Consider the following 24,488-nt stretch of genomic DNA (forward strand, 5'->3'; position numbering starts at 1 on the left):
AGGCTATATTTGAGGAGAAAATGAAGTAAGCAAGGGTTAGATGAGCTGTTCAGATGTACTCCTTGTGCGCTTTTAGCTCCACATTGGTATCTACCTTACCACCCTTCTCCACAACAATGATCTTGTGGGAGCTGGGAGATGATAGCAGCAGGTAATGAGCACCTGAGTTTGAACTGTAGGCCCTCCATAAAAAAGCTGGGCATGGCCACACAGGCATGCAACCCAAGAACTGGGTAAGGTAGAGATAGTTGGGGCTCACTAGTCAGCCAGACTTACCAAAAATCAAGGCACTCTAGGTTTAGTGAGAAATTCTGTCTCTGTGAAATAATGTGTAAAGTCAATAAATGTAGACAACCAATGCTTTCCTCTGGCCTCTGCATGCATGTGCAGGGACATACCCATCTGCATACATACAGGTGAATATGCCACACAGAAACACAAATACAACACACATACTCCTAACACACACCTGTATGCACACAGAAAAATAAAGAATTTTGTTTACCAAAGTGAAGCAGGAAGACTACTCTGAAGAAGGGGGATTCTTTCCTCTGCAGGGTTACCATGTGTGAGGAGCATCCTCTCCCAAAGCTGCTGGCAGTGAATAAGCGTGTTTCATGGAGCATGCGTCATTCAAAAGCAGGCACACGAGTTCATATTTTGTTTGAGGTGTGGTAACTACCATGAAACTTCTCAAATTAAGGAGACGTTTCCACTCAAATCTCCAAAATAAAGTACAAAATAGGGCTGGAGATGTGGCTCAGTGGTTAAAGGTCCTTGGTTGCAAAGATTGATGGTCTGGGTTCAATCCTCACTACCCACATGAAGCCAGGCACATGCATCTGGAGTTCATTTGCAATGGCCAGAGACCATGCTGTGCCCATATTCACCCTCTCTATCTCTCTGTTGCTATCTCTCAGATACATACATAAAATATTAAAGAAATAAATAATTGTTATTAAAGCTTTGTATGTGGTAGAGCTCAATAGGATTGGGTGTTTCTTATGTGATGTTTTGGCAATGTATAAAGAATATATTAAACTAAGCTATGCTTAAAATAAAATATTGTCATTAAACTTTAGGAAGTATTACCATTAATTCAAATTCCTCATGGGAAATTGAACAAAAAGGAGATGCTGGATATCCAACTTCAGTTCCTTAGGCTGTCACAGCACTTTATCACCTGAACCATCTCTCTAATGCCTATGCTTTTAACATTTTAAATTAATTCAATAACCAAGTTTTTCTTTCTCAAAAATGTGTCCAACATTTTCTTTCCTTGGGCCACTAGAGTGTGTCTGGTATATTATCATATAGAAAGGTTGTGTGTGTGTGTGTGTGTGTGTGTGTGTGTGTGATATCTGGGCAACATTACAGTATAGTTTTGAATATGCATAGGTATTTCATTCTCCATGTATCATGTGATTTATATGCAATATATATTGATGTATAATAAGCAAAATAAATGATTTGGGTGTATATGAGAGACTACTTAGATATTATTAGTTGTATAAGACTCACAGAGATGATATGTTCTAGAGTGCCTATGTGACAGGTGGATCAGAGGAAAATTATATGAATTCCTAGACTATAGGATTATGTGAAATAAGAAGAGAAGACAGGTTTAATTGACTTCGCATTAGCTTGATGCAAAATTGCTGAAATACAAAGATCTAGAAAGGTGGTATTTTTGCATGAGTCATAGTTTGTGGTATCAGAAGGTTAGGGTAGAAGAAATCAGTATGGCTGTATGAGTTGTACAATGACTGTGTACTTTTTTGTGGGGGTTGGGTGCTTTTGGCTGTATCACCTCAAAAGGGGCTGGGATTATAGATCATTCCTTGTTAGAACATGCACTTTCATGTCTATGAGTGTAATGAACTGGTGATAGGGAATGGAGAAGGACAGCCTATGTGTTTGCAGAGGCAAACACCAGAACAAGTGGTGCTATGACAACTTTGATGAGATAGGATAAACATTCCCTCTATTTTGGGGGGATAGGAGGCTGTTCATAGGCAGAGCCTGAGAAGGGCTTTCAAATATCTGTCCTTTTCCCATTTATGAGTAGACGTCCTTCCCTCTTGACACAGGATGAACTGAGTCCTCTTACATGCTTCAGTCTGAACCCTGCTGCTGGTCACATATGTAATCACAACTGTGACCCACAATTCCCAGGTTTGGACTGAATGAGCCTTCACTATTTCATTCAGAAAATCATAGTCTGTAAGATATTCTTCATTTTCCTATGATGATTTTCAATGCTTGTCTTTGGGTTCTGAATTTTTCATATAGTGACCTCAGACTGAATTTATTTTTCTGTCTTACTTATGATTTTTTCCCCATCCTGAGGATTTATGGTTTTCCTTAATTCTCAATCCTTCTAGAGAAGTCCTCTATTACATCTGTCTTCTTTTTTATTGTGTGTTTCAGAAGTTCTAATTTGATCTGCATCATAATTCTACTTTTTATTCTTATTCATCTTAACCTCTCCCTCATATTTTACTTGTTTATTTCACATTTATATCATAGGCAGTGTTCAGCTCTATCACACAGCTTGCTAATTTTCTCCTCAGTTATGTCTCATTTGCTATTTAATCTACCTATCATAGAAAATAATTCCAAAGAAATGATAAATGTGTGAGAAGATAAATATGCTTATCTTGATTTATATATTATGCCATGCATGCATTTATTATGCAATCACATGATACTATACAATATGTACATTTTCATGCATAAATTTAAATGAATGGGAAATTTTTAAAAAGTTAGGAGATGAGTCGATCACACAAAACAATTTCTTAAGCCTACTAACCTTCAGGCCCACTGAGGAAACAAAACCCCGAAGGACTTGGGTTTGTCCTTTAAAGACAAGGGCATTGTGGACTTGCCGCCTGGGCTATTGATCTTTATGTTAGTTTAATTCCTATTAATATGGGTAGTCACTGTTGATCACACACTTCAGCATCTGAATCTAGAATCCTCCCACAGTGAAAGAGGGATTTTGTCTCCATAATCTCCTTCAGTGAATGAAATCTGGGGCAGCACCCAGCTACTCAGGAGGCCTGAGTGTTTTCACAGAGTCACATTAACATTTCTTATTTGAAATACTTTATAGTTATGTCAGAGATTAGAAGCTTCTTACCATTGTGTAATCGGATATCAATTCTTTACTTCTTAATCTTACTGAAAATACAAAAAAAATAGAGAATACACCTATAAATTCTACCAATAAATTTTACCATTTTTAATTTAAATATGGCTTTTTCTTCCCCAAATGTGTCTACACCATTCCTTTTTTCCCCCTGTAAAAAAACAAAAGTATTTGCAAAGTATTTTATGAGGCATGAAAAAGGACCTAGACTACCAAGTAAGAGGAGAGAAGAGGAGATCATCATTGTGTCCAAAATCACAAATTTCTCCAGGGATAGTCAGATATCCATGATAGTGATGTACTTGGAATTTATTCTCTTTTCTTTTTCCTTCTCTTTGTGAGTGAGTGTATGTAAAAGAGTTGCAGGAGAATCTTCTGAACGCTAATATGGAGTTTAGTTTTATGGACTTTTTTAAATCTAATAGAATTTCATTTAATAAGGATACTTAAAGTTCGTTTCTTTAAAATAGCATTTTAATTACATTCAAATGATACTCACATACCAACAAATGCATCTTTTAAATAAAGGACTACATATTACAAAATATGAAAATTTAAACAAGTTTCATTTTATATTTATCCAAAATGCCTTGAGCCCATGCACTCCAAGCACACTATATCATTACAATTTTACTGTCATGTGTGCATAATATATGTGACAGGCACAGTTGTGAACAGTTATATATTGGATAGTGAGCTTCATTAATATTTTAAATAGGGATGGAGTGTAATGATGTCATAAATATTTAATTTATTGAGCCATGTTTGTAAATCTCGAGGATGTGAAATAAGTATTCAAAATGCAGAGGAATGGAAACAGTGCAAATATTTTAACCAGCTTAGTGGGTATGAGCAGCAGTGTCCTGAAAATGAGGCAGAGTTTGCAAGCAAGTACCTTGAACTACTGAGCCATCTTCCTATACCTGACATTTTCATGCTTAATGTAATTGTTGCTGTCAGGTTCACACCACTGACAGAAATCACCTTGCCAAGAGTAGCTTTTGAGAAAAAAGGGTTTATTTGAGTTTACGGACTTGAGGGGAAGCTCCATGATGGCAGGGGAAAACAATGGTATGAGCAAAGGTTGGACATCATCCCCTGGTTAACATAAGGTGAACAATAGCAATAGGACAGTGTGATATATTTATATAGAATGACAAGGAGTCTACATTTAAATCTTTAATAGACGATAATCCTGGGCTGAAGAGATGGCTATGTGGTTAAGTCACTTGCCGGCAAAGCCAAAAGACCCAAGTTTGATTCCCCAGGACCCATGTAAGCCAGATGCACAGGGTGGTGCATGTGTCTGGAGTTTATTTACAGTGGTGAGAGGCCCTGACATGCCAATTCTCTCTCTCTCTCTCTCTCTCTCTCTCTCTCTCTCTCTCTCTCTCTCTCTCTTAAATAAATGAATAATATTTTTTAAAACCCTAAGAAATAAGATGTCCATCAATATGAAAATCCCGTAAGTAGAGAGTCAATGGGCTATGATTTGGATTACTATGTCACTAGTATCAGTAACAGTGAGATACTTGTGATTTTTTTACATATTTATGACTATATAAAGATAAATGAACTGAGATTGCCCAATGTAGGTTGAGGTTTCCTTGGCTCTAGTTAATTTATATTAGTTGAAGAAATGATGCATGTAAGTGTACTATATACTGACATACGATATTTTAGCTTACATGAATGTTTGTTTGATTTTTGTTTAAGAAGAGTTACTACTTGCTAGTCATACTGTGTAAAGACAAGTTGTCTCTAAGTGAGTTGCAATTAAGCAAAACTCAGACTGTTAAGGAATCCTCCTGATTTCATTAAACATGAATCTACCAAATCACATGAAACTAAGCTGACTTGGTTTTTCTTTGCCTGGGAGAAGTGGGATTTGGTTTGGAATGCCTCTTTCAGTAGCACATTATCTGTGTTTACTAGGGGCGTCTCTTAGCTAATATATTGATGAAAAGTTTGACTTAATGAAAAACTCTGGGAATTTTAGGAATAGTCAGCCTTTGAACATTCCCAAACGACTGACATTTGTTGCAGTTAAAAGCACTGATTGGAGTTGTTCTTGCTTGGTGCCAGCTTTCATGGGGAGTCTGGACTAACAGACTCACGGACAGTAACAGCCTACCAATTCTGTCTGCCCAAAATCACGGTGTCCCTGGAAAGTGTTAGACTGGCAACAAGCAAGAGAAACACAAAGTGAGAAGGCAGCTGTGAACCTCCACTACTTTGAAAACTGCCTAAGGGCAGGATAGAGGTTTAGAACAAGGTAAGTGGGAGCAATGTGAGACAAGGGAAGCCTCACAGCTTTCCTCCCGTCTCCTCCTCAACATGCCATCATGACTGTGCTGACTTACTTGATGTTACTGAGACATCAGGTCAGCTCCTATAATGACTTGGCCTGGGCCACATGGACAAATGGAATGCAAAGTGATTTGTATTCTTGGGTTTAGAAGAAAAAATGTGAAGGTCAATATTCTGATGGACAGTAAACAGGATGAACTGTGGGCCAGGTTTTTCACCTCAAAATGGTGGCAGTCTTGTGGAAATGAGGACTTCATGATAAAAATATGGATGATTTTGAAGCTTAAAAAGGCAAGTCAGGGTGCTAGAGAGATGGCTTAGCAGTTAAAGTGCTTGCCTGCAAAACCAAAGGACCTTGGTTTGATTCCCCAGTCCCCACGTAAGGCAGATGCACAATGTAGTGCATGCCTCTGGAGTTTGTTTGCAATGGCTGGAAGCCCTGACGTGCCCATTCTCTCTCTCTCTCTCTCTCTCTCTCTCTCTCTCTCTCTATTTCTCTCTCTCTTCCTCTTTCCCTCTCTCAAATAAATAAATAAAATTATTTTTTAAAAAATGCACGTCAGGCTGAGAAGATGGTTTGAGAATTAAATGTGTCTGCTCACTCACAAAGCCTTTCAGCTTGGAGCTTGATTCCCAACTCACCCATATACAGCCAGACACAAAATGTGGCATACATATCTGGTATTCATTTGCAGCAGGAAGAGGCCCTGGCATATGCATACGCATATGTACATGCACACGCACACACACATGCATGAGTGAATAATTTTTTTTAATGTAATTCAACCTTAGTCTATATGATGGATGTGCTCACATGAAATGTGGGCATATAATTTAAAAATCTAATTTAAGCTATACTGTCAGGGTTTCATGCTGAAAATTTGGGTTTAACCTGTTTTCTACTTAAATATTTGCCCATATTACTTAATTTAAAGGTTGAAAGTTATTTTATTTGATTTCTTTCTTTTTTTTCTTTTTCATTAGCCCAAAATCTCAATTTTTGTTTTCCTTTAATAATATTATGAAAGCTTCACTTCTTCACATCTTTATGTATCATGGTGCTTGAAGAGTATGCCTCCATTTTCTTTATTGAAATCCACTGGAAAAAAATGGGTGTTCTAAATATTAAATGCAGAGTGGCATGGCTGTTTCTGATAATGGCTGTCTCTTACTTGTAGAGATTCAAATGTTTCTTCCTAGAGTTGCAACAAAGATATTTAACATTTCATGCTGTCAGATTACATATAGTTAAGTTTCTGTTTGGGAGTTCAATGCAGGAGAAAATAATTATAAATTTTCAGTAATCTAGCTATTACAAGAGGAAGTAGTTACTGACCAAAAGATGGTTTGCAGACATAACTCATTATCAGAAGCACCCATGCTAACTGCGTATTGTCAAGATTTGAGATTTCAGAAGGAGCCCTTTTATTATTTTGAAAACTACTATGACAATTTAGTATGCATTTAAATAATACTATTTCATACCAATAATTAAGTTAGTATCTTACATTTAAAAATTATTTAATTATTTATTAGAGAGAGAAGGGGAGAAAGAGAGGAGGGGAGAATGGGTGTTCCAGGGACCCTAGCCACTACAAGTGAACTCCAGATGCATGCAATACCTTTTGTATCTGGCTTCACATGGGTATTGGGGAATCATACCTAGGGCCTCAGGATTTTTAGGAAAGTGCCTTAAATGCTGTGCCACATCCCCAGCCCTTACTTTTGCTAACAAATTGGGTCCCTCAATATTATTTTAGCTGGTGGTCAGCAGGCGTCTGCGTGTTTCACAGGGCATGATAGAATCCTTTTCTGAAACTGCCTAAGCGTTTCAAACCAAACTTTTCATTCCTTTCTCTGTGGGCACTTCTGAAAGTTCTCATTTGCATTTTGAAATCGCGTGTATCATATTCTTTACCTACATATTTGCTTGCTGAAGGGCATGTGGAAAAGTGCAGCTCTCAGGATAGTGGGTGGGAAGCATCTTTGCTCAATTTTGGACCCTGACTGCTCCAGCCTCCTTTGTGTGGGGAGAAGCACAGTATGGGGACACCACAGGGAGCCTCGGTCCTCCCCTAGGCCCTCGCCTGTTCCCTCTCTCCTCTCCTTCATTTTCCAAGTATTTTTGTTGTTGTTGTTGTTCCTTCAGAAGCACTTTTTATTTCTGTATATGTTGTGCATTTAGTTTTTCATAGTTATGTTACTGATTTTTAATGGTATCTCCTTTTCATAATAATGTCTATCTAGGTGCTTTTATATATGACAGCTGGTGATTTATATGTTAGAATAGGCCTGACCTAAAATTTGTATTTTTCTAATATCTTTATGCTATAAAATTATATTGACTAGTACTACAAAAATAACTAAACAGCAATAGTAAAGGATTTTGTCTTATTTTCGGTTATAGAGGAAATGCACATTATCCTTCAGTGAGTGACTTGTTGGCTTTTCAACTAAAATAAACATTTCAAACATTTGTTATGCTGAACAGTCTTCAGTTTTTTTCTTTCTTCTTTCTTTCTCCCTTCCTTCCTCCTCCTTCCCTCCTTCCCTTTATCTTTCTCCCTCCCTCGCTTCCTCCCTTCTTTATTTCTTCATCCCATCCTTCCTTCCTTTCTTCCTTTCTGTGTGTATTTATGTTCGTATCTGTGTGCGAACAGTGTGTGTGTGTGTGTGTGTGTGTGTATACATGTAGAGACCAGAAGTTGAGATCTGGTTTTATTGTTAATTATTCTCCACAGTAATTTTGAGATCCCGCCTGTCATTGAATCCAGAGCTCATGGATTTGAGTGCTCCAGCTAGCCAGCAAGCCCTGCAATCAACCTGGCTCCACTTTCCTTGCAGCATGCCTGCAGTTTGGAAGCCTGGTATTCACACTCAAGATCTCATGCTTGTGAGGCCCTTTACCACTGAGTTAACTCCCCAGACCCTCAGTTTCATTTTCATGTAATCATATTAAATTCAAGCATTAATGTTAAATTTTGTCAATGTTTCCACACTATCTAAAGAGATATTCATGTGGGTTTAATTTGGAGGTATAACATGGTAAATATTATGACTTTTGTGTTTAATATTGCATGATATTTGTGTTTCTGGAATAAAACCACCTGTTCATGCTGTGTTGCCTGCGAAATGGAAAAATTCCATAATCTGTTCCCTGAGTTAACAGATTGTGAACTCAGCTGCGTTCACTCTGAAATCCATTTCTTTAACGCATAGGTATTTGTGTGTGTGTGTGTGTGTTGTATGTGTGGTGTGTGTGTGCGCGTGCATGTGCGTGTGTCTGCATGTGTATGGGTGTGTATGCATGTGTATAGTGGGCACAAATGGAATATGCATATAAAGAACAGGGGTGAACATCAGGTAGCTTCCTTGATCAGTATGATGCAGGAGTACCAGCCATCCTGGGGTTCTGGTTGGTTGGAGATGCAGAAAAAACAACTCATTTATTATGAGGAAAAAGCTCCCTTAGGGATGAGAGGGGTGTCAGAGCTGGGAATCCATGTGGATGGGCTTCCCCACCCATCAGGATTCCTTCTTCCTTCCCTTTCTGCTCATGATGAATCCAGTTCTTCATCTTCTCCTTGACCCTGTCTATCAAGGGGCTTCTTCCCTTTCTCATGGCTGAGTGTGATTCCCTTCAGTCTGCCCTATGCAGAGCAGCTTCCTTGACCCTCCCTGTTTCACTTCATCAGGTGCATGAAGGGAGGGGAAGCATGTGCTCCCTGATACCATTGCCCACACACCTCTGTCCAGACTCTTTCACCACAGCCGGCAGAAGAATGCCCCTTCCCCACCCACCCCCAACTTGCACACACCCCACTTGGCAACTTGGGCTGGGCTGCTTGCGTTCCAACTAATGGGCACTGCAGGTGCAGTGCAAGGTGTCTTTGGCCATAGTTATCTTGGCCCCCATGCTGGGCCCTCCAGCCACAGATGCATCTCCCATAGTCATCTTCGCGTCCGGATAGGCCCCCCACCCACAGCCCCTCTCAGCAGGCCTGAGACCCTGGTCCAGGTTGCTCCCCTGCTGCGGGCGCCTTGAACCATAGCAGCAGGCCTTGGGCTGCGCTGTAGAGGACTGCAGGTTTTAGCACAGGCTCTCTCGCGAAACCTGGAGCTCAGTAATTTGGCTGGACCCCTTGTTCTCTGCCTCCCCAGCCCTGATACTAGAGGCTCATACCACTGACATCAGCATTTGCCTGAGTTCTAGGGATCTAAATTCAAGTCCACATGCTAGGATGGCAAGCCTGTTACCCACTGGGGCATATTCTCCGCCATTCACTTTGTTTTACTTTGTTTCCATATGTATGTGAAGGTTCATACATATGCAAATGAATATTCATATGCATGTGGTCAAATGTGTGTGCAAACCAAAGATCAACACATGATGCCTTCCTCTATTGTTCTCCACCTTATGTTAAAACAGGGTATCTTCCTAAACTCAAAGATCACAGATTCAGCTAGATAAGGGAGCCAGCCAATTCTGAGGATCCTCCTGTCTCCGTGTCTGCAGGGTTGAACTGCAGACCTGTGCCGCGGTTTGTTCTCAGCCTTTTGTGGGGGCGCTAAGAATCCATGACCTATTTCTCCATCTCCTCAAGCAAGTTTGAAGTTTTTCAATCAACTGTGTCATTATTCAGAGATAATATTTGAAAAGGGTACTTGCAATATCTTACATTTTTTGATATGTTATACACTGTTTATTCTGTTTGCTCCTTGGGGTCTACTTGCACTTGTAAGGAGTGTCCATTCCATTCTATTGCCTTCTCTTAGAGTGGTTGTGCAAAAGCACCAATTTAGACTTCTTTACGGGCTTTTTTTTTTTTTTTCTTTTTTTTGGCATTGTCCTCTTTAGCCAAATTCTAGCCTGTGAAGTGCAGATGGTGAAGATGGGCTCTTTCCTAAAACAGAGCCCAGTCGTTGCTCATGTTGTCCCAGCCGGGGTGCTCGCAAATGATGCTGACGCTGTTTAACTCCTCACCAGTCCTGAAATACATACTGTTTTGTTAATTGTTCTGTTTTCCATCTGTGTGTGTGTGTGTGTTTGCTTTGTATATGTAACATTGCATTAACTCATGGAAGTCAACAATAGGATATTAGGATGCTTTATTTCACTTTGGGGGGGCATTTTATGTTTGTTTGTATGCTTGTATGGTTTTTTGACAGACTCGTTTTGACTGAATCATCTTTAATTTCTCACCTCTCATGTTTTCTTATTTTCATAATTCTTAACCAGTCCCTGTCCCGTGAGTCTCCTTTGGCATTCTGTATCATGTGTATGGTGAGATTCTGCAAATGGTAGAGATAAGGAGAAGATACCCTTCAGCTGGGCATGGTGGTACACATCTTTAATCCCAGAACTCGGGAAGTAAGAGGATTGCTGTGAGTTTGAGATCACCCTGAGACTACATAGTGAATTCCAGGTCAGCCTGGGATAGAGTGAAACCCTACTAGAAAAACAAAACAAAAACAAAAAAGATATCCTTCTTCTTTCTTCTTTTGTAGGAATTTACTTAGGGACACTGGCCCAAAAGAATGTAGATGTCAGCCTGCACAGATAACTCTAACAGACCTCCAGTCTGAAGCTAAACTGACTCGTCAACATGGTTCTCCTTCTAGGAATTTTATTGTGAGTCCGCACTTTTCCTTCACCCACCATCTAGTCAAGGTCCTCCACATAATTTAAACTTGACCAATAATAATTCCCAACTGAATGCCTGATTTATATCTCCAAGGTTATAAGAAAACTCGATTGAAGTCACCATGCTGATAAGTCACTTTGGACCCCTCCCATCTCAGGCTTTTTTTTGCCTAAGTTTTGCTCTTAAAATAAATCTTCCTTAACTTGCCCTTCTGCTGACTCTGTTGATCCTTTGTGAACTGATAAGTATAAAGCTTAGAAAAGAATAAACATCAATGCCATCAGGGTAACCTTCTCTTAGGCATTAGAATTAAGTTTAATTTTGAAAACTAGGACAAATATGATTACAAAGAAGGGAAGAATGTATTTTGACCAATGATATCAATAAAGAGATTGCCCTAGACTAACAAAAAACTCTCATTAACCCATTAGGCTCTCTTTTCCATATCTCATAGTCACAGGCTTGAGAGTCTTTCTTGCTCTCACAATTGGTAACACATTTGTACACTCACTCCAGATTAGTATATGTTGAGTGACTGAAAGTTTCAACGCCTGCTATTGTTGTTTAGTGACAAGGATTCATGCAATTCAGGCTGTCCTTGATCACTATGTGGTCAAGGATGCCTGCGAAGTGAGCTCCAGGCCTGCTGCCTCTACCTCACTAATGCTGCCATTACAGGCATGCGTCATCATGCCTGGCGTGGTACCACTTCAAGTTAAGAATTTTCCTTTCGGTTATTATTTTTATATAAATTAGCTAAATTGAACTAACAATGATATTCCTGGCACTTAGTTTTAAGCAACAATATCATGATTGTACTAGAATACTTTAACTTGGTTTAATTGAATAAGGTTGGCTAAGTTGAACAAAGTTTAATAACATATACAAGGCAGTTCTATATAATCTCAGACCTAGTTACATTTTTTTTAATTTAATTTATTAGTTTTCTTTTCAGCAAATACAGGCAGTTTGGTACCATTGTTTAGGCTCATCCATGACCTACCCTCTCCCAATGGCCCCTCCTTGTTGATGTAAATGGGTCGTGCATTGTGGAGTTAGCCCACAGTTATTGGTATGATAAATGTCTCTGCATATCATGACCCAACATGTGATTCTGACATTCTTTCTGCCCCCCTCTTCCACAAAATTTCCCTGTGCCATGTTGGGTTCATTTTTGGCCTGCTTCAGTGCTGAGGTGTTGGGGGCCTCTGAGGCTCTGGCTCTCTGATTTTGTAGGAGTTGATTTTTCTCTGTGTTGGTCTCCTTCCCCTTTGTGCTGGTATCCAGTTCATCAGGAAAATGTAACTATAATCTAAACTAAAATCTAGTTACATTTTCAATAAGAACCATACTGAGATTCCTTCTAAACACATGATCCAATGATCATGTCCCCAGAAACTTAATAGAAATGTAAGTAACATTGCTGCATGCAGTCTCCCTTGCATCTGTTGAATTCTCTGATGTAAAAGCTACTCCTCTACAAGCAGTTTCTTTGGTGACCTTCACCCTATCGGATCACTATCACCCACTTCTTTCATGTTATTCACCCTTCTCCAAAGTGTTTACAATCTGCACTAAGAGTTCCACTTGACTAAAGAGGTCTTGCTTTTCCCCTTACTTACTCATGATGTATGAAATTTTATTTATTTAATATATTTTACAAATCTTTATCTCAGCATACAGGCCTATTGATTTTAGGATAATCTACCTATTTCTATTACCACTTCTGCCTTTAGAACTTTATAGTTTGGAGAAAAGACAGCTTGTTGGGAATCAGAGTATGATCTGGAGTTTTCTAGAGGTACAAACAGATCTCAACTACAGTCATATGCCAGATGATGCAGATAGTACCCATTCCATTCTGATTTTAAATATTCATGTCAAGGCTCTTTCAACACCTTGGTAGAGGAATAAGAGTTAGTTTCCTTTGCCTCTAATAGAGAATAGAGCTGTTATGATAAAACTTTGATCCAAAAGTATCTTCTCAATCATTAAAATCCTTCCTTTGCCTTTCTTCCACTTTAGACAGGGGCAAACAGAAGATCCCATTAGGAACCTAATATGTTTCTTCTTTATGGATTCGCATGAGTATTCTCATTCTACTGACTTGATCTGGTTGCTATTCTTGGCCACACATTGCAATCACTTGGGAAACTTTTAAAAATATTGATGCCTTGCCCTAACCCACTCCACTGTTCTTATGTTTCCTCTTATTAACATTCTTACTGAGTTGATTTGGGACATGGTATGTAGATAACATTTTTAAAGCCTCTCTGGGTGGTGTTTACACATGTAACTAGTGCCCCATTTAGGAATTTTCTTTGAACATAATGAGAACAGATGCTGTTACTTTTTCAGAGGTCAGAGCTACTTGTATAATTAGTAGCCTACAGCAAAAAATGAAGATTGTATAGGATTTAAACACTGTGATAGCCCTGCTTGAGATCCGGTGGTATTTAAGAAATTGACATCTTACGGGCTATTTTTATTTTCCATAACCTATCTTTATCTTCCTATTTATTATCAATAAGCCACTTCTTGGTTAAGACTTCTTATTGTATTTTCTGGATCCACACTTCCACTTTGATAAGTAATAGTGTTGCTATGCACATACATCTCCAATTGTGGTAGAATAACTCTTGGCTGCCTTTAGTTTTACTAAAGTGGTATTGTTTTCCTGATTATTTCTGACATTATGCTCATGGTTACTTCTGAAAAGTGTATTTTAAATTTTATTTCAATAGGTTTTGATAAAATGAAATTCTGAGGTTTAGATTTACATTTTTATGCAGAGATATTTCACATTTTATTTTCCAAATTTAACACAATTTAAAATGAAAACTAACCAGATGAAAGAGTGTACTGCAAAGACACCATTGCACAGAAATACTATTCCTAAAAGAAACCTGCATCTTCGACTGAAGAAAAATGAGTACAAAGGTAGCTACCAAATACAGCTATCAAATAATTCACACATACCCACATATTATTACACTCAAAACACACACATACACACACACATATGCACATTTAATTGTGGGAGACTTTGCAGGTGAATTTCAGGAACCAGCTCCCTTCACCTCAGAAGAAAAGATGGAGCTGTCATCATCTCTGGCAGGCTCCTGTGTCTCATACTCAGCTGACCTTGTGGTGTGAGGTGGATTTACAGCACAGCTCCTGAGGAAGGAGCCAGCGTCACGGTGATATAGTGCTGTGTCAAATGAAGTGGAGAAATACTACCCAGTAAGAGTCTCACAAAGCCTTTAATCCTTGCTGCTCAGGAGCTGAAGTTTGTATGACAAACAGATGTGAAACCTCACATGAGAATCCCACTGCCAGAGACTGAACAACAAGCTGAAAAGAAAAATAAAGCCTGTGACTATGAGATATGGAAAAGAGAGCCTAATGGGTTAATGAGAGTTTTTTGTTAGTCTAGGGCAATCTCTTTATTGATATCATTGGTCAAAATACATTCTTTCCTTCTTTGTAATCATATTTGTTCTAGTTTTCAAAATTAAACTTAATTTTAATGCCTAAGAGAAGGTTACCCTGATGGCATTGATGTTTATTCTTTTCTAAGTTTTATATTTATCAGTTAATCTATAATTAAGATAAAGATGCAGATAGCTAGATGATAGGCATCTATTTACTATGTTCTAGTATGTTAGTAATAGAACACATTTGAGGTAATTTTGCTGTTAGACTATCAATATAAAATGAACAGTAGGGCTGGAGAGATGGCTTAGTGGTTAAATGCTTGACTGTGAAGCCTAAGGACTCTGGTTCAAAGCTTGTTTCCACAGGACCCACGTTAGCCTGATGCACAAGGGGGCACATGCATCTGGAGTTTGTTTGCAGCAGCTGGAGGCCCTGGTGTGCTCGTTCTCTTTCCCTCTCTCTCTCAAATAAATAAATAAAAATAAAAAAAGAAAAAGAAAAAAAAATGAACAGTAATGGCTTAATATAAGAAAGTTGTGTCACATCTTCTAGAGTACACCATTTAGCAAACCAATTTAGTTATCTTGATCTTCCTAGTTCTGAATGCCAGCTGGGAACTTACCACTCAACACTCGGTAAACCTGACGATTTCTGGATATATTCAAAGGTAGAAGCAATATCTGACATAATGCAATCTTTATGAATGTATAATAAATAAGCTTCATGGAGCTAATATTTTTAAACTAGATTTGAAACTTTGTGAAAATATGCACAGCTTAGGAAGACGGGGTGTGTGACCTTGTTTGAGGCAAGTGGAAACTTTCTCTTCATTCTTTGTACCATGACCAACACTAGATCTAGATCTCAGAGGCCTTCTTTTTTTTAACCTCTAAGGTAGTATATATGTGTTTCAAATACCTGTACAGACACCCATTCCCACAGGACAATGTTTTCTTATGATAAGAGGGAAATATTATAGTGGTAATTTTTTTGTATTAATTTTGTGTTTTTGACGTAGGGTCTCTTGCACTGTCCCAGGCTGACCTCAGATTGACTATGGTGTCTCAGGATAGCCTCAACTCAGAGCAATTCTCCTATATCTGCCTCCTGAGTGCTGGGATTAAAGGTGTGCACCACCATGCCTGGCTGTATAATGGGAATTTAGTATGAACTTGGTAGTGGTACTTGCTTTGTAGCAGCTCAGTAAAAACTCTTTCATCAAACCATGTATTTATCTTGTGGTGAAAGTTTGTGCCCCCTGCCAGTAAAAGTCAAAATCAAAAGTTAACCCAAGTTTGCCCTTAACTTTACCATGATAAACTAATGACTTGAATTTTAATTTTAAAAGAGAAAATACACAATATTTAGAGGAACTAAAACTGCAAGTACATCTTTGACTTTTTTTCCTTAGTTTAATATATGATTTTTTTGAGGCAATATCTTCATATGTAGCTCCAGCCAGCCTTAAACTTCATATCTTCTGCCTGAGCACACCGTGTGTCGTGATATCATAAGGCACTACACTCAGCCTTCATTTATGAGTTTTTAAATGAATTCTACATTTACCATGTGTTGCAGTTACTTTCTCTTCACAGGGACAAACATCCAACCAGAAGCAGTTTATGGGAGGAAAGAGTTTGCTGGGGCTTTACATAATCCAGGGGAAGTTCCATCAATGGCAGAAGAAGCTGGACTGCTTCCATAGATGCAGAGCACAGAGACTCCTCCACAGAGCCAGCAAACAAGGGCAGAGCGAGCCCCACCTACCCTTTACACACTGTAAATCTGGACTAAATGATTTATCAGCAGGCTGCTGGAGACTTAAGTAGGAACTTTAATCTTAATGAAAAATCCCTGATTGTTTGTTCTATATCCATGAATAATGCCATTGGAATTTTGATGGGGATTGCATTAAACATGTGGATTGCTTTTGGTATGATTGCCATTTTCACAATATTGATACTTCCGATCCAAAAACTAGGGATGTTTTTCCATTTCCTAGTGTCTTCTACAATTTTTCACTTACGTGTTTTAAAGTTTTCATTGCAGAGTTCCTTCACTTCCTTGGTTAGGTTTATTCAAAGGTTCTTTCTTTCTTTCTTTCTTTCTTTCTTTCTTTCTTCTTTCTTTCTTTCTTTCTTTCTTTCTTTCTTTCTTTCTTTCTTTCTTTCTTTCTTTCTTTCTTTCTTTCTTTCTTTGGATGCAATTGTGAATGGGAATGATTCTCTGATTTCATCCTCTGTGTGTTTGTTGTTAGCATATAGGAAGGGTACTGATTTCTGTGTATTTATTTTGTAGCCTGCTACATGGCTATAGGTGTTTATCAGCTCTAACAGTTTGCTGGTAGAGACTTTATGTATAGAATCATGTCATCTGCAAATAATGATAACTTGATTTCTTCCTTCCCAATTTGTATCCTTTTTATATGCATCTCTTGCCCTATTGCTATGGCTAAGACTTTCAGTACTATAGTAAATAAAAGTGGGGACAGTGGACACCCTTATCTTGTTCCTGATTTTAGTGGAAAAGCTTCCAGGTTTTCCCCATTTAGTAATATCTTAGCTGTAGTCTTGTCATAAATAGCATATATTGAGATATGTTCCTTCTATTCCCAGTCACTATAGGACTTTTTTCATGAAGTGATGTTAAATTATGTCAAATGCTTTCTCTGCATCTAATGAGATGACCATGTGATTTTTATCTTTCAGTCCATTTATATAATGTATTACATTTATCAATTTCTGCATGTTGACCCATCCCTGATCTCTAGGATAAAGCCTACTTGGTTGGGGTTAATGTTCTTTCTGATATATTCTTGTCTTCTGTTTGCCAATATTTTGTTGAGAACTTTTGCATCTATGTTCATGAGAGAGATTGCTCTGTAATTTTCTTTTTTTGTTCTATCTTTGCCTGGTTTTGGTATCAGGGTGATGCTGGCTTCATAGAAGGAGTTTGGTAGGATTCCTTCTTTTCTATTTTATGGGAAAGCTTAAGAGGCAATGGTGTTAGTTCTTCCCCCTGAAGGTCTGGTAAAATTCACCAGTGAATCATCTGGGCCTGGACGTTTTTTAGTTGGGAGATATTTTTTCCTTTTTTTTTTAAATTAAAAATTTTTATTAACATTTTCCATGATTATAAAATATATCCCATGGTAATTCCCTCCCTCCCCACCCCCACACTTTCCCATTTGAAATTCCATTCTCCATCATATTACCTCCCCATTACAATCATTGTAATTACATATATACAATATCAACCTATTAAGTATCCTCCTCCCTTCCTTTCTCTACCCTTTATGTCTCCTTTTTACCTTACTGGCCTCTGCTACTAAGTATTTTCATTCTCACGCAGAAGCCCAATCATCTGTAGCTAGGATCCACATATGAGAGAGAACATGTGGTGCTTGGCTTTCTGGGCCTGGGTTACCTCACTTAGTATAATCCTTTCCAGGTCCATCCATTTTTCTGCAAATTTCATAACTTCATTTTTCTTTACCGCTGAGTAGAACTCCATTGTATAAATGTGCCACATCTTCATTAGTTGGGAGATTTTTGATAACTGCTTGGATCTCCATAGTTGTTATAGGTCTATTTAAGTGATTAATGTAATCTTGATTTAATTTAGGTAGGTCATATAAATCAAGAAAATCATCCTTTTTTTCAGATTTTCATACTTAGTGAAGTATATGTTTTTATAGTACATCCCTGTGATTTTTTTTTTTTTGAATTTCTCTGGTATCTGTTGTGATGCTGCCTTTTTCATCTCTAATTTTATTAATTTGTGTCTCTTCTCTCTTTCTTTTGGTCATATTTGCTAAGGGTTTATCAATCTTATTTATCCTTTCAAAGAACTGACTCTTAGTTTTATTAATTCTTTGCATTGTCTTTTTTTTTCATTTCTATTTCATTAATTTCTGCTCTAATCTTTATTATTTCTTCTTGTCTACTGATTTTTGGTTTGCCTTGTTCTTCTTTTTCCAAGGCTTTAAGGTGAAGCATTAATTCGTTTACTTGAGACCTTTCTAATTTCTTAATCCAGGCACTTAAAGATATAAATTTCCCTCCTAGGTCTACCTTCATTGTGTCTTAAAGGTTTTGGTATGTTGTGTCCTCATTATCATTTGACTCTATGAATTTTTTGATTCCCTTCTTGATTTCTTCATTGACGCACTCATCACTTAGTAGTGATTGTTTAGTTTCCATGATTTTGTATATGCTCTATAGCTTTTCTTGCTATTGATTTGTAGTTTGATTCCATTGTGGTCAGACAGAATGCAAGGAATTATTTCAATTTTCCTGTATTTGTTAAGATTTGCTTTGTGTCCTAATATATGGTCTATTTTAGAGAATGTTCCATGTGCTGCTGAAAAATTATGTATTCTGCAGCATTTGGATGAAATGTCCTGTATATATCTGTTAGGTCCGTTTGTTCTATGACCTTATTTAATCTAGATGCCTCTCTTTATTTTTTGCTGGGATGACCTCTAAATTGACCAGAGAGGGTGTTGAAGTCACCCACTTCAGCTGTGACCTTAGTTCTAATAGCATTTGTTTGATGAAGCAAAGGCCTGTGATTTAGAAAAGAGATATAAAGGGAAGAGAAAGGAAGAGAGAGGTGTACTTAAAAGGATGGTATTATGTATATGTAAGTAGAAAATAGATTAATGGGGTGAAAAGGCCCAAGTGAGGTCAGGGGATGAGACTGAGTAAAGGAAAGGTGGAGGGAGGGCTAATCAAAATCTAAGAGAGTATAAATAAATAATATGGAAACCTACTTTTTTGGACAATGGAACACTCAGGAGCAGTAGATTGTTGCTAGAAAATTTTCAGTGCCAGGGATGGGATACCATCCAGTGAGTTGTTGGCCAGGGAAGTCCCTGATGCCCCCAAAACATTATAGGCCATTGTTAAGACTCTTGGTTTCCCACCAGGAATAGATGGTAAGACCCTACTGCTAAAGACTCCACATGCTTAGGCTGCACATCACTGAGAAATCAAACTGGAGCTGAGCTGAAAACCTCCTCTTTGTGTACCAAGTGACAGAAAGCTGGACATGGCTTTGCTGATGCAGCTCTAAAGGAGAGAAGTCATCAGGGGTGGTAAAAGCAATGAGCCATGCAAGCCTTAAGACTATTATGGAGGAAACCAAACGCTCTCTAATTGGACTGGAGGCCGGCTTCACTGGAGGAAATACATGCCTGGTACTGAAAACCTAGTCAAAAGTTTATGGTGGGAGAGGTCATGAGCAATTTTGCTAAAAGTATATATTTTGCCCACCAAACTGCCATCTAAGTACTTTTCTTAATGTTCATACTTATATATTAATGTTATTCTCACTTTTGATTAGAGACACTTCTCTTTTCAGATGGTGGTGACCACTGGGATTGCTCCACAGTCACTATAGTGCTGAGAAGAGGGAGAGTGGACTGTTTAGCACCGAGACATTTCTATTACACCCTCAGAGATTCAGGGTCCATTGATGAAGCGGTAGCAGAAAGAAGGTAAGAGCCAAAGGAAGGGTAGGACTGCTTACACTGTAAACCTCCAGACACAAAATGGCCTGGAGATCCATGATCTCACAGTGCCTGGTACTGCTTACACAAGAGCCTCATAATAGGAGGGAAAAAGGGTGATACCAAAATAAAAGACAGGCTAATTGAGAAGAGGAAATGATATGATGGAGGGTGGATTTGGGAGGGAGAAACTATGGGTAGAGAGGGAATTACCATGCTTATTTTCTATAATTATGTAAACTGTCAATAAATAGTTTTTAAAAATCCCTGAGGCTATGGGGAACATACATTCACACCCAAACCACCACGTCATGAATTTGCGTAAAACATGAAGAGTCCCAGTTAAAGTAATTTTCCTTACTTTTGTAAGCCTGTGGCATTCCTTTAAATTTATTCCATGGCTTATCTTCCCCTTATTCACAGACGTAAGTGTACATTATCTATGTCTTTCCTAAAAGGCAACCTGGTCCTTTAAGCATTCTCTTTTTCTGAATTCTCAAGCACAATCCTGGAAATTTAGTTCATGCCCTCTACCTATCACACATGGGAGAAAAAGAAAGAATTTTGTGTCATGCTCTGATTTGCTCAAGCGTTGCTGTTAGTTTATAATTCAGGTGTACTTGTGAAGAGTTACTAAGATCAACTTCTTCCTCTGTATCAGCCATGGTTCGTCCTCACAGCAGTCAGCCTCGACTTCTCTGGTCCTTTGTGAGGGTGGGGAGGGGGGTAAGAACAAGCTTCGTCAGTGCTTTGCCAAGTACAAATGCCCTTTCCTGCGACTGCACCACTGAACCTGGACAGGTCAAAACTTTCACATAAATCTTTAGTAGAATGCTATATAAATACTGAAATTATGTGCTATATAATCCACTTAAGAATCAACAAATATTCTTAATATGGAAAAAATAATTTCTACAGTTAGACTCCATCATTAAGTTAAGTAAGGCCATTAGAATATTCGCCTCCTTTGTTTTGGTAGAAAATATCCTCCTGCCAGCTACTGCACACTCCCCAGTGTGTTCTCCTTAAGGCGGATATGCCATAATGGGCTCATCTACACCAGTCTTCCAGGGTGCAATGGGAAGAAGAGTTCGTAGCACGTTTTATTCTCCAGGGCCTCAGGAATCTGTCACACTGGCTGTGGAGGTATAATCTTGTAGTAGTTAGCAGTGGTCTGCGATGCTTTCCCGCATGGAGAGCAGTGAAACCCATGTGCTTACTTTCTCTGGGGCGTTTCAACTGACTATCCATAAAACCCTTCACAAGATTCAGGCCACTCCCTCACTTCATTGTCCGTGGGAGGGGTGGAACTTATGTTTGATCCACAGTGTTTCTGTCTACAGCAGAGTCTGCTTAATGCTGCAAAGAAGCAGCGGCTGCCTCAGTGGCAGCACACAAGTAATGGCTGGAGGTGGACACAACCCACCTTCGGAAAAGTGCACTCCTTGAACACAGCAGAATGTAATTCCACCCTAAAAACGGAGGGAATTCTGTCACAGGTAACGTGTGTGAACCCTGAGATAATGATTAGGAGACAATATGGACCATGTTCACATTCCTTGGCTCTGATATACACTGAACTAATCATAAAGTATGCATGAGTGGTCTGCAGTTTATTTATACGAAGTGAACAATAAGCACTGTAATTAAGTTGAATTAAATCTGTAAATTCTGATACCATAATCACAGATGATTGAACTAAAACTATATCAAAACTAAGCCCAAGCTACATTTGCTAAGGAAATATATATATATGAATATATACATTTATAACATATATATTATATATATAACATATGTATAAATATGTTATATTTCCTTATATATATATTTTTCCATATATATATATATATATATATATATATATACACACACATAAGTACATATGACTGCAAAAAAACATGTGTCAGTAAAATTTTGCAAAAGATAGAAATACAGCCTATATTGCTATGCTTCTTCTGGATAAATAAATAACAGATTATCATAAATGCAAGGAATAAGAGTGTTTGCACACGCTTGTGGTCCCAATGCTGAAGAAGTTGCAGCATGTGTATTGCTGAGTTCAAACTATACTTCATAGTGAGGTCAGGGCCAGATTACATAGTGAGACTCTCTTACAAAATGGGCACAACGAATATTATTACATCTGTTATTAGATGAATAACTTCTTCCAGATTGCTCGGAAGGTAGAAGGCTTAATAAGGTTCTTTCATTTTTTTTTCCCTTCAATGTATGCAGTATATAAATAACATGAATAAAATTCAGGAAATAAAATAAGAATAATAAAACAAGGAAATAAAAATTAAAAACATGTTTTATATGAGAAGATATTTGAATTGCTGAAGAAATATGGAACACAAACATAATGTGTTGTTAAATCTCTTTGCTTAAATTTGCATGATGAGTATATTTCTCATATGGTAAAATATTTGTGAAAAACCCATGGGTGGTCTGGTAATCTCTGTCACTTAATTGGGAAAAGCTTACTGAACGACATACTACATTCATATATAGCTAATTCTCAAAGAAATTAGATACTTTTAAATCTGAATTATTTTGACTTAAAAATAATTGTTACTATGTAATATTACTGAAGCGTTTTGTTTCAGAATCTAAAAATGCCTCAGAGACATAAAATTGCCTTGGAGACATATCTTTCAAATATACTGCCAAGGAAAAATCAATGCCAAAATAAGAGAAGTGGGACCAGAGTGATGGAGACAACGTGGGACTCTGGCATCTTGCCCTATCCCTGCCCCTGTGATGTGTGGTGATGAAGCTGATTCCCTGTAAGCTAAAGTAAAACAGTGACCAAAAGTATGACAAAAACCTCCACGTTAATTCAGCATATTTATGTTGATCTGCCACCTTGCAAATTGCTACACACCCATTCAATAGAAAATAGTGTCTTCCAGCAGATACAATTCACTTGAGATTTCTATGACAAATATTCAATCTATATAGGCTAAACACTTAAAAAAAATTAGCACTATACAAGGTGAAGCAAAAATTACTAAATTCTATAAACCAGAAATTAAGAAAAATAACATTGCACTAATCCTGACTGGCACACTTACTGCCATGTACCCATGCACTTTCAACCACATGGGTTTTTGTGGCTGTGCCCCAATATGGAAAAAAAAAATCTCAATTTTTTTTTTTGTGTGTGTGTGCATGTGTGTGTGTGCCCCATGCTTGCACAGGAGGAGGCAAAAGGGAAATATTGGATGCCAACCTTCTTGCTTATCTCTGTGTGTCCTTGGGATGAAGTTTCTCACAGTGCTGACATGTTTCAGTCAGCCTGGCTGACCCGTGAGTCTCAGTGATTCTTACCTACTAAGCCATATTTCCAGCACTGGAAAACTCAATTTCCAAGAACAAATCTCAGAATGAAACAGAGTACTACTAGTGAATATGTCAATATATGCACTTTGTGTAAACTTTTGTGAAATCTCTTCAATTTTCTGAGCATCATCAACCTCTCCACCGCTAATTGAATATTTGAAAAGTCTATGAGATTTAACTTACAAACTCTTTGACCTCACGGCTATTTCTATTGGTTGGAGACACATAATCGGTAACACGACTTTCCCTCTGTTCCCTCTTCCCACTGGCTTGCTGTGTGGAGATGCAAATGTTAGTTAGCTGTGCATCTTCCAAAACACATGTCTATGTCAACGAGTTAGCAATCTTAATTCAAATATGTCATTCTAAAATAATTTTTAGAAGGCAGTGTTCTCAAATTATTTAGTTAGTTATTTTTTGGTTTTTTGAGGTAGGGCCTCATTCTAGCCCAGGCTGACATGGAATTAAATATGTAGTCTCAGGGTGGCCTTGAACTCATTGTAATCGTTCTACCTCTGCTTCCCAAGTACTAGTATTAAAGACATGCATCACCACACCCAGCTTCAATTTTTATTCCACTGCTTTAATTACCTTTTCTCTGTGTAATAATATTACTAAATAAAGCATAGTTTGAATTGATTTTTGATATCATTACATGTTGTTTTCCCCTTATCACTTATGGGATTTAAGTGGTCATCAATTGGAATGAACAGTGAAAATATTTCACATATTGTAAAGAAAAGTACCTCTTTTACAGAACTTTTTTTCCTAAACATACAGCCCAATTTCAAAAATAGTGTGGTTTCAGCAACACTTAAACTCTGCTCCTAAAGCTACAGTACATTCACCTTAAATGGGGAAGTTTTCCTATCCAACTAAAGACAAAGAAGATCTCAAAAGTCAGCCTTCCACATTCCGCCAAGTCCATTTTAGAGTTGCTATGGAGTCACTGACCCATTTAGAAGCTGTCATTGCCACCAACTAAGCAATGTGACCTCACACAAAAACTTCCAAAGGCTGTAAAGATTTCAGCAGTGTTACTTTTAAGAGTTTCAGTAAGAAGTTTGGGCAACTATTACATAAG

This window comes from Jaculus jaculus, chromosome 13, assembly GCF_020740685.1.
Source record: "Jaculus jaculus isolate mJacJac1 chromosome 13, mJacJac1.mat.Y.cur, whole genome shotgun sequence".
NCBI lineage: Eukaryota > Metazoa > Chordata > Mammalia > Rodentia > Dipodidae > Jaculus > Jaculus jaculus.